General features: G+C 38.4%; 1 protein-coding gene across 8 annotated transcripts in view; it reads left to right on the top strand.

Annotated features, from left to right (window-relative positions):
* The first annotated feature begins 1,948 nt into the window (after positions 1 to 1,948).
* The window catches only part of RALYL (RALY RNA binding protein like), a 408,271-nt gene continuing 384,908 nt past the window's right edge, over positions 1,949 to 25,311 (top strand). For 4 of the 8 annotated variants that reach the window (XM_074816704.1, XM_074816648.1, XM_074816665.1 and 1 more), the window contains exon 1: positions 1,949 to 3,574. The gene's annotated coding sequence lies outside the window, so the exon portion shown is untranslated. The remainder of the gene's footprint in view (positions 3,575 to 25,311) is intronic. The other 4 variants (XM_074816674.1, XM_074816683.1, XM_074816688.1 and 1 more) reach the window with 3 other exon arrangements.

Here is a 25,311-nt window from a genome sequence, read left to right as displayed (position 1 = left end):
TATGAGTTCATTGTCATACGTATGTACATCGTACAGTTCAGTTGGTTAGTTTTGACACCAACCATTTTAATTTCTTGTAGATTTTGAATCTTTAAGGACTTCCTTTGTGTTTGTTTGTTTGTTTTAAACCTTCTCAGATGTGCACCTCTACTCCTGAGAGTCAAACTTAGCAGGAGGAGAACAACTAGAACTGGCATGAAATGCCAGAACAAGCCCAGTGCCAAAATAAAAAGCAAGTAAGAAAATGTAACTGTTTATATATATTTTTTAAACTTCGGCCAGTGTTCTTTTCAAACTTCATAAAAGAAGTTGAGAGTAAAGAAGAAAGGGAGCATTTCTTTTCATTTACTGGAAACACTGGGGAAGAGATAAAGGACAGGAAAGAAAGAAAGAAAGAAAGAAAGAAATGGTCAGGGCAAGGGAAAAAGCGCTGTGTGAGGATGTGAAGAAGGCAGGCTGGTGCCCTCACCAGTCTTTTATATAGCAGGGCATCCTCTCACTGGCCAGAGTAATTTTTATAGAGTAATAACCTGACTGTATCTCCTGCCTCCTGACCCGGATGAAAAGAGAGGGGCTCTAAAAAAAAAGTGAGTGAGGAAGAAGGGGGGAGGAGGGAGTGGGGAAGTATTGCCTACATCGTTCCCTCCCATCACAGCACCTGGTTTATGGATGCACACTTCTAGTCCTCTATTAATTTATCTCATACAGATGCCTCTGGCTGCTCTTCCTTCTACTACTGAAGCAGTGATTAAGTAAATTTTTTGGGGAGATTGTTAGCTGTGAACATTTTGGGGGCCAGTGGAGTGAGGCCACAGCGTTTGCCGGCCGAGCCGAGGCAGCGGGCTGGGGCCTGGCAGTGCTGTGCGCAGGTCTTGCTTCAGCTGGAGCCAGAGCGAAGCTGCTCGCAGCCCCAGCCGCCGCTCTCTGCGACTGCTGTGTTTGTTAATAAGGAGACAGGCGAGGAGAGCTAAAAAGGGAAAAGCGAGCATCTTGAGGAAACTCTCAGCAACAGTAGCATACAGCCTGCTCCAGTAGATTTCTTGTCTGTTAAAGGCAAGCGGAGAGAGCTGCCACCAGCCCAAACCTAGAGCTGCTTCAGGGCCGCCCCTGTGTGCGTTGGGGCCCAGCCCCAAATACTTCCACCGCGATGAGGAGGCTGCGGGCAGGTGCCTGTGGTGCCCTGGGAGGGTGCCACCGGGGTCACCCAGCCGCAGAGCCCCCTGCCCTGCGCCACGCTGCTTGCCACTGCGGACTGCTGCCGGGAGCGCGCCCCCGGGTGTGCCCCCCTCCTAAAACACTTGTTTCCTTCCCACCTCGGCCAATAACTTTGTTATGGGGAGCAACAGCCCTGCCACTGGGAGGACGGGAGGAGGGAGCGGCCATGAAGCAGGGCAGAGGCCAAGAAACGAGGGACATAATGGATGGGACAGCTGGCACCTGTCCCTCTCTCCCCAGCCCCAGACGTGAAACGCTATCCGGCAGGGGACGGGGGGGCACAGGTCCTGCTCAGGCGTGACGGGTGGCACAGCGACCCCGCCCCAGTGCACGGCACGGACCCGCTCCGAGCGGCGCACACACGCGGAGCACGAGTGGCAGCACGGGAGCCCCGACGCACGACACCCCCCCCCCCCCCCTTCCAGCCGCAGCGGCGGGAGCGGCGCCCCTGTGAGCAAACCCTGGGCCGGAGCGGCGGGAGGGGGTCCCCGCTCCGCGCCTTGCCGGCCTGCCGGGGTACCCCCGCGCGCGCGCGCACGCTGAGCCGGAGCTGCAAGAGGGCACCCCCGTGCACACGCGGGGCATCGCGGCGGGCACCCCCTGCAGACGGCGGGCTGGGCGGCGGGGCTCCCCCTCGGCGTGCGCGCACACGGGGCACACCCCGGCACAGCCCCCCCCGCCCCCCCCCCCCCCTCCCCGCCGGAGCGGCAGGAGGGGGTAACCCGAGCGCACACACCACGGAGCGCGGCGCTGGACCGGGGCCGGGGCACGGCACACCGCCCCCCCCGGGCAGACCCCGGCCCCGCTCCGCTCCGCGCTCCGCCCGCCGGCCGCCCCAGTCCCGGGGGCGAGCGGCGCCGCACCGGCGGGGCCGGCGGGGCAGAGGGCGGCGGCGGGGCCGCCCCGGCCCGAGGGCAACAGGCGGGCGGCGCCGGGCGGCAACTTCGCGCAGCGCCGGCGAGCAAGTTGCGCTGCCGCGCAAGACGCGCCCGCCTCCGCACCTCGCCCGCGCAGCCGGCTGCGTGCCCGCGCCTGGGTGCGAGTGAGTGAGTGAGTGAGTGTGCGAGTGCGTGTGCGAGTGGCACCTGCCGAGGCCGGGCCGCCGCCGTGCCGCGGGTGCGGAGCGCAGGAGGGAGGCGGCGGGCTCGGGCGGGCTGGGTCCGCGCAGGGTCCGCGCCCGGCGCCGCCGCCGCCGCTGCGCCCTCCCGGCTGCGAGTCCGCCCGGCTCCGGATCACGTGGCGGTTGCCGGAGGCAGAGACTAGAGAGGAGAGAAAAAAAAAAGCGCCTCATTCCTTCTTCCACCGCCATACTGTATTTTATAGTAACTCTCATTTTTATTCCTCCCTTTTACTCCCGCTCGGTGAGTACCTTTCCGCTGACATTCTTGTCCTCCTTTTTTTGTCCTGTTTTTTTTTTTCTTCCTTTTGGTTTTTTTGGGGGTTTTTTTTTGGTTTTTTCTTCTTTTTTTTTTTTTTTTCTTCCTCTTTGATTATTGTTTAAATGGATTTGATCTTTTGCTGATGACAAGTTTTTTTTCCTAGCATGCGATGGTTACTAAACTGTGAGCAAAAGGTGCTGCTGGGGCCGGGAGTCACTGGGAATGAAAAATGATAATATTAATAATACAGACTTGCCAGTCCAGCAACAACTGATATACATTTAGTAGCTATATATCTATATATGCAACTGGTTTTGTTGTGGCACGGAAAAGCGATGTGAAATATGATGCTTATTTTTTAAAGATAAGAGAAAAGGCATGTTTCTAACTCTTTTTGCAGAGTATTTTCTCTGGTGTTGTTTTATTTTTATTTTTGGGTGTTTTTTAAGGGGTTCTTTTTTGTAAAGAGATGGGAATTGCAAATGCATTTCACAGCAGTGTTTACACAGAGTTTGTAATCTTGCAATACTGGTGGAAGCCACAGAGCAAGATGTTAATTTTATTATTTTTGTTATTGTTTCCTTTTTTTTTGACACTCAGTGCAATCAGCAGGGGTTTTTTTTCTTCTTTTTCAGTTTTTGATGCCTGTTTATAATGTGAAACTTTTCTTGCAGCATGTTACAGTTATCATTTTTAAATACTTTTTTCCTCCTTAAAGATAACAAAGCAAAACAGAAAGCCAAAGAGATGATCCTTACTTTTGCATATTTTGCACCTTGACTTTTTTATTCTTTTGCCAGCAGTATTTTATGATGGTTATTATTATCATGATGATGATGATGATGATAGATATATACATATATACAAATAAATACATTTTCAAATGATGGCAGTGGAAGGTTTTCCTGGAGAATGAAGTGCGGTTTGGTTTCCTTGTCAACGGAAGATGAAGTGAACAACTGAACATCTCCCCAGTGCAGGTACTTCATCTCCTTGTAGGCGTTTCCACGCTGTGTAAATTACATTGTGAGATTTTTATTTTTTTTTTTTTTAAAAAAGAAATCTCTTTCCACCCATAACTAAAGGTTTCTGTGCAATACACATGAGGACTGAACTAAATATCTCTGCCTCGTGATTGCTTGGATGTGTGCAAAATGTTGCACTAATTGAGCCTAGGTCGGTTAAGCTGAAGAGAGGTGTTTTATGTGCTGTACTGTATAGAGGGGAAGGCAGCTGGGGAAAAAATATCCAGACACCCACCCCCCCGTCCCCCCACCCCCCCCCAACCTTTCCCGTTTAAAAAAAAAAAAAAACTAAACCCCAAACCGAAACTGATGAAACCTTGAGATCCTCATTATGAGTACAAATACTTACAGGACTTTAGACAAAACCAAAAACCCTGGCCCTGTATCGTGATAACTCGTGTGTTTGTGTGTGTCTGTTTAAAAATTATCCATTAGAAAATAGCTGTGAGAGAAACAGCAAAGAAGGCTCCCTTGGAGAGCTGGCTCACTGCCACATGAGGCATATTTCGTAGCCCTAAGGGCAGCAAAACCCTTATATCCAACTTCTGCTCCTCATATTAAAAAGGCATAAACAAGGCAGCAGGTTGCCTCTTATGAATTTAATTCATTGGGATGGAGATTAATCAGAAGCAGATATTTGCTTGAAGGTGTTTCGTTTTGTTTTGATGATTATTAATGCCACTGGCTGACAGGGAATGGGAAACTGTTACTTTCCGTGACGGTCACTGAGAGTTCAGGATTGGAGAAGAAACTGTTACTTTTCATTGAGAGCACTTAAACGCTTAACAGAGGCTGCCCCTGATGTAGAGACAGGATATTGGTTATCTAAAATACAATTTGGAAAGATTTTTCCAGTTAACAGGTTTCTTTTCGTATTTTTTTTTTTTTCCCAGAAAGAGATATAGTACAATATTATGCGAAGGTTGAAGTGCTGAATGCTTGGATCTGCAGTGTTCTCTGTTGTTTACTTTATTGTGATGAGATTGCTTAATGTATTTTATATAAACAGCTTTTTGGGATCTATAACTGACTATAAAGATAGGCTGTGTATTCAGATGCGGAAACTAAAGTAAGTTACAGGGGATATATTTCTTTTCTCACTGTGGTATAAGCAAAAATAATTCGTAGAACTACAAATGCATTTGGAAGTTTGAGGCTTCGAACACTTATATTTACATTCTTGCAACTTAACAGCTTCCTTTAAAGTAGAAAGTGTGGATAAGAAGTCTTCAGCATTCTCTCGTGCAATTAGTCATGTTGAAAAATAAATACATTCATTTGTCTCTGTAGAAACACAACTATTAAGTATTTACAGTGGCTTTTTCCAGCTTAAATGTAATAAAAATGTTTAACATATTTATGCACTACTTCTGCTTTGACATGATGGAATACTTTTGGCAGTATATTGGGGTCAATAATCCATGTGTCTAGAAAACACTGTCTAGATATTTGCATGATAGATTATGATGACTTCTCTGAAATAGCGACGATCTGTTGTGTCAGTGCTCCACATTTCAAGAAGACTCAGCCTGCTTATTTTTATATTCTTTAATTTGAAACAAGCCATTAAAATACAAGAGTGATTGAAACTTTATTCTCCATCCCTCTTTTTATTTCCATCCCTCCTTATTTTTAATTTAAAGTTTTTCATTAAATTATGTGGAACTGCCGGTAAGCAAAATATTTTTGATATTGCTAAAGCACTGAAATAAAGTAACTAGGCTAGCAGTTTCCAGAATTACGTTCCTTTTGTCCTTTCTTTTAATATTGCAGGTGTGTTGTGTGAGTAATTTTGTACAGATAGTTGCTGACTGAAGATCTAGTCCTGCTCACCTAGTCTTATTTTGAAGTCTGAGAAAGTTTTAGGAGTGCACTGTTTTCAGCACCCAGATTTCATCTACAAAACACCTGTTGTCTGAGCTGCATGGTAATTAATATACATACATTTCATTTGCAGCGATCTGAGGTGTGATTTCGTATATATCAAACGGCCTAGGGACCTTAAGATAGGAATAAAGGAGCTAATTTTGAAAGAGGATACCTCTCCCTCCTGCAGTATGTGAGCACAATAGGATTTGGGTTGGTGGAATCTGTTCCAGCTTGGTGTTTCAATAGTTATGCTATGACTAATGCTGTTGAAAGCATGTTTGGAAAGCCATAGTTAATGTAAAAGACAATTGCCCTTTTGTACTTTTGAGGTTAATAAAAATTTTGTCTAAGAATTGCAGCACTGTTTCTACAAGTGATGATACAATTACATTTCTTATCTTTAGTGTGAGATGGACTTGTACTACCATAACTCCTGAAAGAGATGAGTATCCGGACTTAAATGACATGTATTTTTCTTTACATCTGTTCCGATATTCAGGGGAGCTTAGGAATTTAAGATACCTTTGTAAAGGTTTGTAAACTGAAAGCTTTGGAAAGCAATTTTTCTTTTCTTTCTTCATAACTAACTGCTATTAACAACACTTACTAGCAAATAAGAATGAACAGGTGAACAGAAGTTACTAACTTTATAGTGCCCAGAGCGCTGACTCATAAATACAGGTTTTTAGCTGATGTAGTGGCCTGAACTGGCAACAGAAGCATATCTTCTCACATTTTCTACATAGAAAATAGGACTAGAGGGGCCTGTGGAGTCATCAACCCTGTTTTGCTGTGATGCTAGACTGGTCGTCTTATTTTGTTCAGATTCAGCAAGCTCTGGTTTAAATTTAGCTGGGGCATCACTCCCACTGCACCTCTTTGAAGGTTAGGCAGAGCCTCACTATTCAGGCTGTTAGAAACCTCATTGCCATCCTAAATTTATTCTCAGACAGTTTACGCTCCTTTATTTTTGTGTCAGTGCTGTCCCTAAACAGTAAGGTTCCTTCTCCACGTCTGCTCCTCTTCAGAGTATATTTCTAGAGAGCAGTCACAGCCCCTTTTCACTCATGTTTGCTGGGCTTACTGGGAGAGGTTCCCGATCGTGTGGCCAGCACTGGCTCTGACCAAAGTCATGCTGCAGCAGAAACAAGGCAGCGGCATTCAAATCCTCTTCTGCCCAAGCTGGTCTGTTCTGCTTTCAGTTGCAAACATGGCAGTCTGGTTTGTGGCTCTCACATCAGCCGGAATGTTTCTACCCGGAGTTGTGCTTGTGGACATGCCTTCTGCTGTTGGAACAGGCTTTGCACTGTGCAGACCTTCCCTTTGCTCTGCCTAACCAATCTCAATTTCTCTTGCTAGAACGTAATGGCAAAGTACTCTGAGGAATTTCTCCTGCAACACTCTGATGTTAAACTCCCAAGAATCTTCTACTTATTGTTTTAGTATTTTGTATTCATATCAGCCAGGGGAACCTGAATGGGCTTGAGGCAATGCTGTATCGGGGACTGTCTTCTATCAGGAATAAATGTGAAAGTTGGCTACAATGCTTTTTAAAATAGCTTTTCCTTATTAGTTTCTTCCCAGATTGCTTATACCTTAGTGCTCTAGTCTTCTAAAGCATTATTCTAAAAGCAGTTTATTTCTCTTTTACAGTGTAATTTTTCCTATTTTCTTCATTCCCTGCCTTCTGGGTTTCAAAAGATAAAAAGATAAAAAAGCTTAGTAGTGTTTAAAGTGTAGGATTGTAAAGACTGATAGTTCTGCCCCCAGATGAATGTTTTTAACTTCCCTTGGTCTTCTTAGAGGATGTGGTGCTCTGTCAAATTCGGGAGCTGAATCCTTTATGTTTTAAGTACTTATAGAATTTCTGAACAGCAGGCTAAAGATGACTATTTCCTGATGAAAAATTATGTGTTCTGTGACACTGTCTACATAGTCATTCAGTTTGTAACTTCCTTAAGCTCCCATCTAGACTGACAGAAGAAAACAAAATGCTACTTTTAAATGGTATGAAGATTACAATGTAACATTTTCACCTTTGTAAGGTACCAGTATTATTTTATGGTCTTTGAACAGTTAAGGAAGTAAAATGGCTTGAAGATTGTTGCTTTGCATATACACACATTAGAATAATTTGTACCATTTTTTTTCTTGTCTTTACTCTTTCCTGTTTCAAAATGACACTCTAATCTCTATAATGTATTTAATCCTTCAAAAGCATTTATACTGAGGTTTTGGAAGTATTTTCTAAGAAAATTTATTTTTGCACAATGAAGTGTGTTTTTCCATCTCAATGAATCATCTGCCAACAATTAAAACAAAAAATCAAGTAGACCTTCAAATTATTAAGTGAATCTCAGGTTGCTTAGTGTAAATACAATTAATTTGTTTCTATCATTATGATATTCTGTGATAGAAAGATAGGTAGATGAATAGATAGAATCATATAGATAGATATTTTTGGAGATGTTTTTAGTGTGATAGAGAACTAGCGGAAATCTTACATTCATTAATTATCTTTTAGGGCTGAACCAAAAATTTTGTTTAAGAATGAACAGTTTAACTTTCCCTGTGTAGTAAATTTGTACACGCCGATATTAGCTACTGCCACTTGACAAAAGCTACAGAGTTACATTGCCTCCATGATACTCCTCCGAGTGTCTCCCCAGCATCCAACCCAGACTCCTTGCGTGCTGGCTGGTCTGCCAGGATGTCAGGGCTTAACCTTTCTGCAATTACATTTCAGTTTCAGGAACAGAGTTTTTTGCTCTGGTGTAGTTCGTTCATGGTTATGGTAGCAAACAATAATTTCTACTCTGACTTGGCTGGTAGAGGTTTGAAGAAGCAGAGGTGGCTTTCATATGAGTGATGACCAACAGTAGGTATGAACATGGTGGAATATGAATGACACTCACCAGGCTCTTTATTTTTCCTTTGCACACTCATGAGTCTTTCTCCCAAAATACCTAAAGCTCTGAGTAAATTTGGTTTATATCAGTGGCCCTTCCCAGGTGGCCTTCTCCTGATGTCAGTGATTATTGGCTCTACTGATGTGCAGTCTCTGAGCAACCAAGTCAATGGGAAGCTCTGAAAACAGCTGAGACTTTGCATGGGCAGTTCTGTGGTTCTCTGAGAACTGCTTACGGTCCCTTAGACAGCCATAGCTTATCAAAGGCAGTACAGGCCATTATTATTATTTAAAGACCAAGAAACTATAAAGGATCCAAGCATAATTATTTGACCTTAATAATTATTAAATGACTTGGTGAAAGTCAGGTCTCAGTCTTCCAACTGCGCCCCATACCAACAGCCTTTATTTGAGCCTGTTCAGTCACATTGGTTGCTTTAGTTAAGATCCTCCCTTAGGTCAGGCATGTGCTTTGTGTTGTGCAGGGTCAACAAAAAGGGGCTATATGGCACAAATCAAATATTAATGGAATTCTTCACCTGACTGAAGCAAGGCTAAATTTGTTCTGTACAAAAACATTGCACTAACACATTTCATTCAGTAAAAAGGTGCCTCCATTTTTGCTGAGAGTCTTGCAGAGAAGCTGAACAGCATCTGTGTCAAATAGATACAAGACACATATTGGTAAATAGTGGTAACTTTACTATTTGGAAGAGGAACTGCACATGTATTACTTGCATGTGGTATATTTAGGTTGACTTAAGAGATGGAGTTTCAGTCTCAAAGAATTATGTTTGCATGATATTGACAATGCTGGTCGTTCTTTCTGTTTGGTTGTGTTATAATGGAGTTCAAAAGTACTAAAATGTTTGCACTACCCTAGGCATCCTCTTTATTAGAACAATATGAATTAATCAAATGCAAAAAATCAAAATGCATTCATGTAACAAAAATAGTTTTGTGCATTTTTGCATGCCAGGCCTGCACTCAGGGGTTACCAAATGCTAACAGCTCTTCCGTGGGTAGAGGGAGTTATAGTAACTCGCTGACATTTTACAATGAAACACTGTGCTTTTAGTAATTACAACATCATGCTTCTAAGCTTTATCCGTAATGCAGAGTTACTTTTTATAAAAGAAAAGGAATTCTACCTAGTTACAATATTTTATCAAAAGATCCTTCACCCAATAAATATTGGGATAGGAGTTATATAACATTTAAAAATGTGCTGTGCAAACTGTCATGCAGTGTCTATGAAATAGATACCCTGAAGGTATAATTAAAACAAAACTTCCTGTTTTGGTACTGATGAATGGAATTAATTATACTGTGTTCTAAGTAACAAAAATATCAGTGCTGTTATCTCATTTCTCATCTTGTATTTGCCACTGATTTCACAGGGTAGAACTCAACACTTGAGATGTTTCACAGTAGGTCAGTTTTCTAATGTACTTTCTACAGTGTACTCTCTACTGTATAAATTCACATCCACTTTTTTTTTTTTTCAAACTGCAGAAGAAGAAGGATGTAATTATGTTTTATTCCTGCATATACAACTTCCAGTTAAATGGGAGCTCTGTAAATGGGACAACTGCAAGATTGGCTCTGAAGAGGTTAGCATCTTCTAGTTGTGCAATTGTAAGTTGTAGACAATTAGTGTATATTATGCACAATTAAAAGAGACGCTACATTTAAATTTTGATGTTATGTCACTTTTGCTTTCGGGGAATAGTTCATCAGGACATTGATGCCATTTTTATTGTTTATTATTTTATGAGAAAAGCATGCTGTGTTACCATTCATCAGCATGTACCAGCTGTGGTGGGTGATGTAGAAACAGAAAGGTGCAAAATTAAACCATGGTCCTATTAAAATCAGTGATACATATACTGGTCAAATTTTCCTGTCAAAATATTTTTTTCCTGTAGATTTTTGATAAAGTGATTCACACAAAAGGCTCAATTCATCTCACTTAACCTTGCTGTTTAAAAAATAGGTTTTCAGAGCTAAGCTAGTCATCATTTTAGCCATCTAAAAGTTAGTCATTGAAGTCTAACACAGTCGCTCAAGGCTTTGTAGTCAATGGAGATATATAGACACCTTCAGAGAATTACAGATTATATCCCATGAGAGGCATCTATGGATAGCTGAGATGAACAACCTTCATAAAATGCCTCTCTCTTTTCACTCATGAGAGAGAACCTAGATGGGACATTTAAACTAGATTACTAACTTTTTAATGGATGAAGTTAGAGGAGATGAATCTCATTCTTCCCACCCCATCTGTTGAAATACTAATTTCTTAATAAAATATTTGGATGAAAACTTATTTTTTGTCCACGAAAATCTTCATGGCTTTAAGTTTTTACTTGAATTTCTTTTCAACTTCTGCAGTAATTTTTTACAGAAATGCAAATGTCTTTCTAAACATTTTGAATCAGTTCTAGACTATGATAAAATTCCCAAAGATTTCTGTTGGGGCCAAGATGTCACACTTCTTTTCCATTGCTTCACCCAGTTTTCTGTTTATAATATAATCCTACAACTTGATCAAGTTTGTGAACTGAGGTGATACAGGCAACGTAGGTTAAATATTTAGCTATTAGTGGCATGCTGCTAATATCCTCATGTACATGCTTGTTAAAAAAGATTCCAGTAAAACCCGTGGTTTTGAATATCCAGATGTTCAAATCCAGGGAAATTTTTTATTTTTCCCTGTCTCAGGTAATTTTCTAGAGAAGATTGGAATTTTATAACACTGAGTGTTAAGCTTTGTATAAATCAGCTCCTAAACAGTTTACTTCAGTGACTTCCTTTAGATCCATCCCAAGTCACTGTGAGTAGCAGGATGTAAAAGCATGAGCCAATTTGTGTCACTTCCCAGTATGCTATGATATTATCCTCTTTTTCCACAAACTTCGAATTCTGCTATTTCTTTCAATATGTGTTTGGGCTTTCTGTAAGATTTTGTACAGGTACTGAAATATGTGAACATAGTGTATATATTTCCACCATGGGGTTTGTCTTATTCTCAGAGCAGCATTATCTGAGTGCCTGGACAAATGTCATCAAAGCTGCTCACAAAGGCCATATTTTTCACTGACAGCATAGTATGAAACTGAAAAAAAACTGAATCAAAATTAGAAATTAACTGTTTGGTATAATAGGAATAAGCACAGAACTCGGTGTAGTAAGAGTTAATTGGACAAATACCATAGTGTTACTACTATGATGAAGTAAGATGCAGCTATGAGCTCTAACAGCCACATTATAATGGTTTGTACAGATTCAGAAATCTTACGGACTTGTGAGAATTGAGGACTTAAGAAGTTGGAGTTCTCAGCACTCTGAAATCACTGCTTCAGATAAGTGTAGTAATATGCTCTGGGGACTATAAATTGTTAGCTGCAGCTACTGTGTCATAGGATCATAGAATCATAGCACATGTTATACACTTCACCACCACTTGGCCTTCATCTTTGTTCCTCGCAATGTATCTATATTTCTACCTTAGGTTTTTGTACTGTCCCTAAAAAATGCATTTTCTGAGCAGTATTCACATAAAACAGATTTACAAGGATAAAACCCTTTACTGACTTGATGAAGGTTTTTCCTCTTTTCCCTGTTTCATTTATGCACCATAACGTTTCCTTTTTCACTCACTTTTTCAGTCTCAGCTCAGAGTTAGGAGCACAGTGTTGCCACAGGAATATAATGTTCTCATGACCATACAGTATCAGGACATAGATGAACACAACTAGATTTCTCAATGAGAGTAGGGCATATAAGCCAAACTCTGCTATTTGATATAGCTGGGTCTAACTCTGCCAGCTGCTCTGGGTGAGTAGGTGGTCCAGGGACCCTGAATGAGAATACATGTTCAGGAACATGCTTGTGAAAGGAGAGATTACAAGAAAAATAATTACAGTTTTGTTTAAGGAAATAAGCTATTTCAGGAATGCCACTTTATTTTTTTGGTTTGTTAACATCCTATATAGTGTGACATTTCATCTCAGAATTTTTAAAATGGGTTCAGAAATTCCTGATACTTGGTCACAAATATTAATGAATGTTGTAAATATTCATTATAATCAGAATAAGACTGGCTACTTTTCACTTTCAGACCTTTTAAGATCAAAATCAGCCCTGCCATAGAGACCCATGTCACACTGGTTTGCAGTGACAGAAGAAAGTATATTTTAAAATGTGGGGTGTGTTCCTTTGAATTTCTGGATCCTTTTTATCTTTTATTTGTAATTTTTTTTATTTCAGACTTGCTGGACCTTCCCTCCTGCTCTGGACCTCTCCCCTGGCGTCGGCACAGCTCAGAAGGATGAAAGAAAAGGAAGCAGTAGGAGAGGGATGGAAGAGGGGAGAGGAGTAGAAAGAGAAGGAGGAGGGACAGCAATAGAAATGGAGAAAACAATCCCCAGCGGTTCAGTTAAGGCTCCAGACAATGGGGATGTTTGCAGTCCCCGCTCCTCCTCACCTTCACCTCAGGCTCAGGCCACTCTCCCTCTCCACCACCTTAACTTTCATCAGCACTACAGATATTTCACTACTCATTTCTATTTTTAATTAAGGAATGAAACCAGAACAATTAAAATCTTGCAAACAACAAAATGTAGCCCTCTTCTCACATATTATAACATGATGCTATTCATGTAACTTGTCCTTGAAGTAGTGTTATTTTCCTCCTAGTAAAGCAGATTTCCTTCTTTAACTATGAAAGTATGGAATGGTTTCATACTTCATGAGTGAGACAAAATAAAGGGTTAGGTTTCTCATTCCTTTTATAGCCAAGGTGAGCCCTTTACATCAGCGTGCACATGAATTTGTTTCAGTTTTATTCATCTAGATCCAAAACCAGACTTTCTACTGGTCTTTATTTGTTTATTTTTTACCTTCCCTTCTTTCAACGCTTTACTTCCAGGGGTCCTTCTTTCTCCTCATCATCTTAGTAAGAGTATAAATTAAAAACTATTCCTAATTCTTTCAGTTAGTTTGAAATTTGCAGTGTATTATTCAGCTTTGTAGACCAAATACTCCCACCAGGGTAAAAAATGCAATCTGATTTTTTTCTGTGCAGTGTGACTATCAGACAGACAAGGAACAGGGACTGCACTACTCAATGAGGGTCTGGCACTTGGCTTGGTCCTGGCATCTGGCTTTTCTTCCCAGCTGGAAGGCCAGCCACTGTGAAGGTGGAAAAGCACTCAGATTAAAAGGACTCTTTAGCCAAACGTCTTTTCATTCCTTATATATACCTGCCACCTCACAGCCGTTCCCACCAGGAATCCCATCTACCTGACAAGGTTGTTTTCAGAGTGTTAATAGAAAGGGCAGGTCCAGTAATTGGTCTTTCTAAGAAGGTATTTCTTAAATATAGAGCTTAAATTGGTCCTATGGCTCCCCTATACCAATCTGACTCATACAACAAAGCCACTAAGCCAGTACGTAAAAAGTCCAGACTTAATTTTTAAATGGCAAATACTAGGAATTCCCAAATACTTATTATGTACTATAATCAATGGTAATTGAGTGAAGAAAGGTGTTAGATTTCAACAGATTCTGGATGGAACAGGTATTCAGATATACAGATGCTGGTGAAACAGGTCCAGAGCAGAACAATCAGGTCCAAAAGGCTGAAATAAATTTTATATCCTAAAAAGACTTTTTAAAAAAGTACTATAGACAAAATTATTAGGTATTGTGCAAATCTAAATGCAATAGGTCAAATGGGAACATGCTATTAAATAAAAATACAGTACATAAAACTGCAAGAAAACAATTACTTCTTTCAGGGATTTTATGTTTAAGGATATGTTAAATTTTGTTAACATGTAGGACAGCTTAATTTTACATTTTCTCGAAAGATACACTCTAAACTGATGCAATTGACTGTTGTCTTACTACCTGACTAGAAACCTTAAATGTTAGTTGGTATTGAAGTCTGCCTGAGGTATTGTTCTTATAGTTTGTTTAGATTTTGTTTATTTGTGCCCAATTTACTTAAGTCACACACTTGAATAGTAGGTTTCTGTTTTCAGCAGGATACTCAGAGCCCCTAAACTTGGTACTTCGGGTCTCTGAGCAGTCTCTACGAAAAGTGGGCACCTTGAAGGAGCCCTTTGGGACAACTTGGTGAGGTACACATATTTCCCATACTGAGATCTGTGGCTGCTTGAACCAGGTAATTACTTTTGGCACATCACTCCCCTGCAGTTTGTTAAAGGGGAGGGTTCACTGAAGACTTCCCTGGACCTTCAGGAACTTATGGTCTGAGGTGGAGCTTATTTTTTTTAAGGCAGGTAACACTGGTGCAGAAATCTGCATATGTCTTTGAAATTTAGACTATGTTTTCCAGCCTTAAGTCTTATTTAAGGTCAATTAAGGGAAGCCTACCTTAACTTTAGGTAACTTTAGCTGATAATACAACAGAAGTTGTGCAATTTGAAACTCATCCTCAACTGCCATTGAAATATAATGCAATCCATTTCATGCTTCAGAATTTAGAGTCATTTGCAAAGGGGAGAAATTTGACTTTTTTCCTCCCGTAAGTAGATATTTTGAAGCCACTGGTGCTGGTGAGGTCAGTAAGACTGCCCACACAAGTAAGATGAAGAAGGAGCTGTGGAAATGGATCTGAAGCAAATATTTTTCAAATCAGACTTCCTTGGACTGACTCAAATCCTTTGCCTTTCCTCAGTTCTACCATCCTATCATCTCTGCCACAAATATGTATTTTAACTTTGTAGTTTGCTTTGCAACTTTTATCTTCTTCAGAGTGCGAAAAAATAATTTCATGTAGCAATTGCTATTTCACTTCAAAGTGTAACTACAGTATAATCCATAATCATCAATTTCTTTTATGACCAGCTGTTTGCTATTATTTTTTACAGCCTTGCAGTGCGTCAATAAAGTATCTTTATAGAAGTGGAGTAATAGAGTTGGCACCTTTGAATCTAGGAACTTCCTACTGAAAACTTGGAAAGCTTTGATCCTTTCTTGAAAGGGTAGTACTCTTTACATATGTTTATAAACTCCCCTCTTTCAAATGAAATACTTTGTGACATATGATACTTAAATACATGTGATATAAAATGTATCTCATGGTATTGGATGCTACATGTAACGTGTAAGTTTTGAAATAAATTACATTAATCGTCTGGTATTAGACTTCATCTGTGAAATTCAAAGCAAGATTTGCCTGTTAACTGCTGCTCACACAGAGCAACAAGCATAAGTACTTTTGAAAGTCAAGAGAATTTTGGCCAGCTCTACTAAATACAGAATTAAAGGCCTGACTTACCTCAGCATCTTTATGGTAAAGATTTACTGTGTGCAGAATATAGATTACTGTATATGATGGCAATCTCTATTTGGCCCAGAAAACAGAATTATGGTGGAAACAAGGCTGAATGAAAGTTGCCATCATCATCAATAAGATAATTCATATATGAAAGATAATTTAAGTAAATATGCCAAGGAAAAGGTATATCAGGTGCACTTTGAACATAAAATGTGTGGCTTTCTATGTGTAACTTGTAGCAAGACTGAGCCCACCTAGAAACTGGGAGTCAGGTACTGCTCTGACTTGCAGTTTTGCAACAGTTTGGGCGTGAACCCATTTGGATTCCACCACAATAGATTTTTATCTGAGAACATAATTTCTTATTTTGATTTTTTTTTTTAATATTAAAGATGAGAAATTGTGTATGAAATTTCCTCATAAAAGTCTATCTTTTCCAGTCTCATGTATTTTGAATAGTACAGAGTGTACCATGTTATGTAGAAGGTGTACCTATGTAACTATATCCAAGGATACTCCCTGTCTTGTAATTAAGTCTATAACAACTTTGTTATTGATTTCATTGGGAGCAAGACCAGGCTTCTGTTTTCAATGCAATAGGCTGCATTTCTGATATAAATGTGGAACAGGGCATTAACTCAATAGAACAGACAGTCTGGTACCTGTTGAATCAGGGATTCTGATAATGGCATAATAAAGATCTGATTTAATATAAAAAATGCAATGTTGTTTTTCCTAGTAAATGAGTTGGTATATATTTTTTTCTGGTATACTGAAAGTGAAAAAGAGCTGATGTAGTGGGTCAAACTCAAGGTCCAGCTAGCTCATTGTTCTGTTTCTGATGGTAGCAAAGAATAAGAAAAAAATTACATTCTCGCAAGAGGTTACTTTCTAGTAGAATATATAGAATACCAGAATAATAATGCAAGAATAAACTATACTGGCCTATAGTTTATAGTTTATTTTATAGTTCATCAATATTAGTAAATTGATACAGAAATTGATACCTTGTACAATTAGATACATATCAGGACAGATCACATTATCTTACCAAACAGAGTAAATATAATATCTATTAATGATCATATCAATTAACAGCAACTTCATATTCTGTAGAAAAACAAGACCTCAAAATACACTGTAGAAAGTATGCTTAAAGCAGAAACACATTTTTTAAAATTAAAAAATAAATATACATTTACAATATATTTGCAAGATAATGTAGGAATACATTATTAGATTAGTATTGCAACTCAGATCAAACTCCTGAAGTAATTTCAAATAATAGGAGTTTGTAATTTCCTAAATTCTGTCATTTCCTAACTTTGTATTCCTTGACTTTGCCAACCTACTTAACTTTTTTTCAATGTAGTGTTTTTTGAATGTATATGTGTACAGTCTATATTTACTATATTGAGGGAGATTACATGTCTAGACACATATGTGTGAAGTTTCATTATGAAATATGTAGCAATCATAGCATAAAAAGACAATTACTTATGAAAATTGTTTTGGAGCATTGCCTCCTTGTAGCTTTTTACTGAAGCTATAAATTTGAGTTTCCCATATTTTCTGTTTGCACCATTGTATGAAGAAGTAAAAACAGTAAGATTGTGAAGTAGAAGCGTGCTTTAATGAACAGAGCAGACCACTCAAGCTTGGTCATATCTGTATCTCAGCAGAAACTCTGGGAGGAGGTCCTCTGGTTTTTGTGAACTTCAGCTTCCAATATGTGTTCACCTATTTACATTTAGAGCAGTAACATTTCTTTAAGGATTTACTTTATTAGTCAAATTTTATCTGAGAATTTTAAAGCCTTTGTGCTTTACAAATGCTTATCATTTAAGTAATGATAACATAAGAAAACTTTATTGATTTGTGTTGCCAAAGTGCATAGGAACCCAGGCATGAAACAAGACTAGAAGCTTATTAAAAAAATAGAGGGTGAGTTTCAACCTCAAAACCATATGATTTATATGCAGCTTGCAACTCACCATGAGTGCTCAGGATTCTGCAGTAGGGTATGTATTCAATAATAACAATTATTTCTTCAAAATAATACACACAATGTAAATATTTAAATTCTTTTCAATGTGAAATCATCTGAAGTATTTGCATGCATTACCTCTTCTGAACTCATTCAGTCACAACCTCTCACAGCAGTATATTGCAAATATATTCAGAGAAAATATCCTTACCCATTCAAAAATATCATAGAATCACAGAATGGTTTGGGTTGGAAGGGACCTTAAAGATCATCTAGTTCCAACCCCCCTGACATGGGCAGGGACACCTTCCACTAGACCAGGTTACTCAAAGCCCCATCCAACCTGGCCTTGAATACTTCCTGAGAGGGGCCATCCACAACCTCACTGGAACAACCTGTTCCAGTGCCTCACCACCCTCACAGTCAAGAATTTCTTCCACATATCTAATCTAAATCTTCCTTCTTTCAGTTTAAAACCGTGACCCCTCGTCCTATCACTACACTCCCTTATAAAGAGTCCCTCCCCATCTTTCCTGTAGCCCCCTTTAAGTGCTGGAAGGCCACTATAAGGTCTCCCCAGAGCCTTCCCTTCTCCAGGCTGAACAACCCCAACTGTCTCAGCCTGTCCTCACAAGTGAGGTGCTCCAGCCCCCTGAGCATCTTCATGGCCTCCTCTGGACTCGCTCGAGCAGGTCCATGTCCTTCTTATGTTGGGGGCCCCATAGCTGGAAACAGTACTGCAGGTGGGGTCTCAGAACAGCGGAGTAGAGAGGGAGAATTACTTCCCTCGAGATTAGCAATTTTTCTTTCATGCTATATATTTTGTACATAAGCCTTCTGCTATACTAGAGATATGGTACCATTGTCCTTGTATCATTTTTATAAGTCCCCAGATAGTTCTTTCACTTAGAGATTTTTTTATGTTACTGTCTTTCTCAACACCTTTTAACAAAGTTCAGCCTAAAAAAAAGGAAAATAAAAAAGTGTTTTTATTAATAGAATAATAACAGAATATTTCAGAGCAGGTGAAGCAGAAAGAGACATCAAAGCCAAGTTAAAAAATAGTGAAATTATCACAACGAAATTTTCATTTTTAAATGAGCTGACTTATGTGGAAGTAGTTACATTCCAACAGTTAAAGAGAATCTATGAGAAGCTGCTGAAGTTGTTCCTTCATATACCATATAAATATATATATATAATATATCCTCTATCTTACATGATCTTATCTTGTATGATGTATGGTGTAAGATAAGATGTAAATTTCTGTTTATTTACAGCAGAGTCAGTTTGGTTTTTTGCCAAGAACAATGTATTAGACCACAACTGAATCATTAAAAAGGAAGATACTTGTTTTGAGAAGCAAAACTAAAAGAAATAATTTTCTTTCAGTGAAACCAAATGTTAGTTGATATGAATTAATAGAAAGATATTGCATGACCTAATAGTCTGGCTTAAACACGAAGTTTCATTTGCACGTTTAGTCTCCATCTAGCTGATGCAAAGCACGCAAGGCCTGTGGTAGGGCAGGGAGTGATGTGACTTTTGGCTTTAGACATGATTCCCCTTGGTTGTGTAGGTAAGGACTGCTCTCCTGCCGACCAGCAAACATGGACGTCTTTTAAAGTTTCATATTTTAAGTTTATACTTTACATGATCACATAATTAAATATGGTCAACTCCTACAACTCACCAGTTTGTCTAGGAATAATATATAGATATTTTGTAGACAAAAATTACTGTGCAGTTGAAATGCAAGTGTTGTGTCTTGGGGGAAAATTCCCTTCATAATACCTTATTCTACATCACTATATTGAAAACCGCTGTAGCACCAGATAAGATAAAGTGTGATTTCTTGTAAATCAGTATTGATGTTTTCTTTAGTCAGATTCTCATCCAATTACTAAAGTCAGACTTAACTAGACAGTAAAATTTTTTTGAGATTCTAGATTCAAATGTCTGCTATAGGACATCTACAATTGCCACTTTTTATATGTCAACCATAGGCAAAATTTTGTAACATTTAGGGTGCAGTTTAAAATGAAATCTTGTTGCAAAATAAATTAAGCCAGAATTCTGTAATTTTTTTTTCTATAAAGACCTGGAGGAATGTTGCCATCGTCTGATTTTTTATTGATGTAAAACACTTGTCCTTTGTCAAATCCCAACACAACGAATTTTCCCCATCTTACTATAAAAGTTGTTTATAAATTAGAGTATTTTGGACTGTGGTGATATTGTGTGTATAGGAAAGAATTATAATCCAAACCAGTAATTTTCAAAAACATGTCAGCAAAAAAAAAAAAAATTATTTGAATATTTGGGGTTACATAGGTTCTTTCTGGTTTTAGATAATATTCTTAATGAAATTGATTATTTTTACAAAGTCATGTTTATTTAGAAAAATGAACAACGAGAAGTTTTCTTGTACACAGCGGAAGGCAGGCAATGGGAGAGAACTTTGTCATTCAGTTTCTAGGCTCCTTTTAGGCCACATTTTTCCCAAACACATTTTCCCAGCCTTTTTTTTTTGAGGACACATTTACAATGTAGACACTTGTGCAGTCCCTCTGCCCACTGCAGCTTCAATGTCTCTAAGATCTTGGAGTGTTTATGTGACTTTCAGGAGACTCTGGGTATGGTTTATTAGGTCAAATTCAAGGCTGGGTTAGTGCGACCTCAAACCTGCAGTTCAAACTTCTTTTTTCAGCTCAGTCCTCTGTAAAATCTTCTGTCTAAACAAGTACTCCCTAAACCCCTTGCAAAGGATCAGTGTTTTGGACTGTAGGCACAGTTTTTCCAGTAGGAAGTTACAGCATAAAGAAAGAGAATTTCCTCGTCCATTGAACTAGAATGAAGGGCATTTGCTGGAAAACAGGAGGCTGATCAGCAACACCTGTTTCTTTTACTGAACATATATTAATTAATTCATCTAGTGGGGACTTCCCTATTAATTTCTTTCTTATGATTATGAGGGCTGAAGGTTATATTGATTGCACTTTCAAAATAAACACTGGTATTAGTTTGTTTAAGAGCACAGAAATAAAAAAATCATTGGAGTGCAAATATGGGATATCATATTTTCTTTACAGAAAGCTGAGAATATTAAAATAATTTCCCTGTTCCTGTAAATTGTCCATTTATTATGGCTCATTTCTTCTGCATACATACACCGCAGTTAACCTTCTTTGAGCTAAACAAACTAATCCAGTGGTGGGCTTCAACCTTTGACCACCCATGAGAGTATAGTTACATTTTATGGGACACATTGAGGAGTCTTCCCTCCTGATATATAGGAGAATGCTGTAAGAAAGAAAAAAAACATGTAGAATCTGCAAAGGTACTGGACAGAGGGAAGAGCATATTATCTAACAGAAGGATGTGCATGCTCAACAGAAACAATTAATGCCTGGATGTACACTATGATTCCCCTCCACCCTTCTCCTTTCCTCCCTTTAGGATTTCAGTTTCACATGGAAGCATCCTTCTGTCAATTGTATACGTCCCTCTACAGAGCTACTAACATATCTGAAATCTTTCCACCAGTCCTGTAAAATTAAATGCAAATAATCCCATAAGCAAATAGTAAAAGACAAAAAGGCTACCAAAGCTAATGTTTTTTTTAAGTTAAGCTAAAATTTTAAAAATACTGTGGCCTGGACATTTTTAGACATAGTGACCAATATTTGCAGCTAGTATAAATTGGCAGCATGTCTTCATTAAATCAATGGAGAATTGATTACCTGATTCCATGCTCATAACTTGTTCATAGCAAATGTAATGGGATTTGCTTCCTTTTAGTGATAAGTTGTGGAAAATAGGATGATTAGTTCTATACTGGGAAGATAATTTCGGTCTTATTGCAGAGTGACTAATGGAGCTTTAAAAATGTTGAGGTATTGCATATGTGTGCTGTATGTGGAGGGTGGGGGAAAATGTGATGCACATGAAACCTGAGCACAGAAACTATGAACTTGGAAACCATCTTTTTAGTGAAAGCTATTTAACTCTAGAGCCTCTCCTTTGCATTTTGAGAGGATTTAGAAGAATGCATTATTCATAGAGAAAGAATAGTTAGAAAGTCAGTTGTTTCTGATGAAGGGTGGTGGGCACGAGCTTGCATATTTTTTAGCCATTTTATGCTACACGCTACTGCAGAAAAATCTGTCTTGTGCTTTGAATAGTGTATTGATTATAATCAATCAGACATTTTACATAGACTAAAGTATGCCCTTCTTAGCACAAACTGCATTGACAAAGAGAGTGTATTAATAAATCCTAGAAATTTTGTCATTAATTAGGCTCACTTAAATGTAAAGTATAAATGTGCCATCATTCAATAGCCCGGTTTTTAGATGGATTATTGGAGATACAATGGAGCATGTTATTATATTAAATCTTGAGAAGGGTTAAATAACAGAAGGGTTCAAGTGATACAGTTTTCAGATGTTCAGCTGTCAAAACACCATTTTTCTGATTGCTTTGCTTTGGATCAAGAATTGCAATTTGCTTCGGGAAGTATGATTTGGCGCCAGTATAGCTGAGAGGGGTTAAAGGATCATGCCATGCAAGACACAATTTTAACTATAGGATCAGATCTTTTGAGAAAAAAAGATGTTCTCTCTCTCTTTTGATAAAGAGAAAAATATCCATAAGTTGAAAAAGTCATTACTGTAACACTTTTTTTCTCTTCTGTGTTTTAGAACCAATATTATTTTTTTCCATTGGTATGTGTAATGACCCATCGTTAATATATGCTACTTAACTTAATCTCTCTGAAACTCAGCTTATTTTTTCCCAACATTGAAATGGGAGTAAAACCCTTCATCATCAAAATTATTGTTGATGATTCATATATTGAGTTATCCATCACTGTGTAAGATTTAAAAGCAAATATTTTAGCAGCTGTGTTTTCAACCACTGTCACAAAGTTGTCTATAGATATGTCGAAAAGGTAGCCCACAATACTAGTAAACCTACAATCTATTCTGGGTGTTGTGCTCAGCTAAAACTCACTCAGACTGGTAGAAAGAGAAAATATATGGCTGGAAGGTGTGGAATAACTGTCTTTACCACTCATTGTTTCCTTTTTGGCAAAGCCCTTGTAGCTAGCAGTATTCTCTACATTAGCACTGGTGGACACATGTTCTGAAAGAGTTTTTTCTTCTGGAATAACACATTAACCTGTTGAGACCTGGGAGAGCTGAGTGGTTTAAATGAATAGGCAGTGGCCTCTGTGAAGGTGATATTATCTTGCATATAGGTAATAGCTTTTTTTGTTGTGTTAGAATGTGACACAAGAGAGGCTTTGAAATGAATCAGAGGTAGGTTCTACTCATGCCGGACCTCTGTCTGAAATTGCCTCTGATCAGCCAAAAAGGAAAGGCATCCCTGTGAAATGATGGATGGATTTGTCTGGTTAGGAAAAAACACAGTGACAGCCAACCAAAAATTTCCTACATACATATTTAACCAAAAATACTAAACAATACGCTTCATTTTGTCACTGGAAACATTTTGTTATGGGATGATGATTCATCACTGAACTTTGCTCTCTGCCAATGGAACAGCTCTCTTGGGAGAAAAATATAATCTATATCTGTCTTATTTGTTTGACAAGCCAAAAAAAATCAAGAAGCAGACTTCTGCTTTTGTTTCAGTGATTTAAAGTATTTTTTCTAACTTTTTATTCGAAGAAGCTGTTTGTAAATCTAGTCTAGAAAAATGCTGTTTTTATAAGCTTCAGCACCATGTTTCATTTGGAGTGAATGAATTATTCCTTGCCAACAGACAGCTGTAAATACATAAAATGCTCAAGCTTTTTGAGGCTTGGCTCAAATGCCAGCACAAAATCAATGTTAAAAATCAATGCCTTATATGTGCAGTACTTTACTTAATCATTTAAAAAAATTATTTCAGTGAGACATAGAGGGCCAGATCCAGAGCAAATTGTCAGAAATAGTTTAGCTTCTGTAGAGTTCTATTGATTTATTCCTGTGCTAGATCTGGCCCACTGTGGAAACTAAATTTAATATAACTGTATTTTGTAATGTATTTATTTATTAGTACTGAACATCATTACATTTTCCACAACCACAAAAGTGGATTATGTTCATGGCAAATTCTTTACATACATAGAATGTGTAGTTGTGTCTTACATGCAACAAAATTACACTTGACATTTATAAGCTCAGGACTGAGTTTTGCATTTCATTTTGTCTAATTTATAAAACAAGTTCATTTCTAAAGTTACACCACTGATTACAACTACTAATTTGCATAAATGATTAGGACACCTCTTGTGAATTGGGGATTATAAATGAAAATTGCAGCAAGTATGATCTTTCAGAAATATACTTTCTACATTAATTTGGTATAGATTATTCACATTTAATAATGTAGGATAAACCACTTAGTATCATGCTTTAAATATTTTGTAAGTATATCTTGGGAAAGCACAGAACTACTAGTAGACATCACTACAGCTCTCTGCTATTGAAACATTGACAATAAATAGGGAAGGCTGTTCAGAAATTGTTTCTTAAACCTAATTCAGTATGTCTTGTGCTTATCCATGCATTCTGTTGCACTATTGGGATTATTAGGTGGTGCAAATGCTGTGGATTCCAGTGCTGGGTGTGGAATTAACCACAGAGTAAATTCTCTGGTATAGATGAAGAGTCAGACTTTCAGAAATGATAACTATGATGCTATTGACTTTACTTGCAGCTGATAGTGCTCATTATCTCTAAAAAATCAGGAAATAATTCAAGTGGAAATTAAAATATGTTACATTATAAAAACGATCATGTTAATATTATTGTGAATGCACTTTCTCAATTCCTGGCATCATGCATTTGAAATTCTTTACTTAATACTTCGTCAAGGTAATTGCCCTCATTTAATATCAGTCAGCCCAATCCTCATGAAAAATATCCATTAAACTCAGTAATAATTTTCAGTCAAGTAAAAAAAAATACAGACTGCATCTTGTATGACTTTTTTCCTTTTTAGCAGAACATCTGTTTCTAAGGTAAGTAAACTGGCTATTGTAATCTCTTTAATTGTTATACTGTTTTCTCTGGTTAATAACTAATACTTCTTTTAATTTGCTTTCTATCTATGATACCTCATTTATTATAAATTGCTATAGCCTCTATTTAATACCTAGAACTATTATTGTACAGAATATATTAATTAGGTCATACAGCAGTTTATATCATTGGGTGAGAAAGCTGAAGCAAGGTAATTTATCCTGCATAAAAGCGCATTATGAATCATGGCCAGCTGCCATTTGTGCACAAGCAAATGTGGGTTTCCATACTTAAAATATGAAGTTGTCCTATGGTATTTTTTGTCACACTTTTGATCAAGACAGATTTTTGTTAGTAATATAAGGAAAACTGTGTTCTTCAGTTTGCAAAGCTGATTGATTACATATTGAGACTACTCACCAGATTAGACATCACATGTCAAGGCATAGACTGGATAACTTTTTGAGGTCTCTTCTAATTCGCTTTCATGTTTCTGTAATTAATTGAGTAATGAATAATACAATGCATTTTCATGTTTGTGAAAGATTATAGGCAGCCCCTGTTAAAATTCAACAGTATATG

The sequence above is a fragment of the Strix aluco genome, chromosome 1 (assembly GCF_031877795.1).
Source record: "Strix aluco isolate bStrAlu1 chromosome 1, bStrAlu1.hap1, whole genome shotgun sequence".
Taxonomy (NCBI): domain Eukaryota; kingdom Metazoa; phylum Chordata; class Aves; order Strigiformes; family Strigidae; genus Strix; species Strix aluco.
Note: the sequence above shows the minus strand (reverse complement) of the source record. Positions and strands in the feature narration are given on the sequence as shown.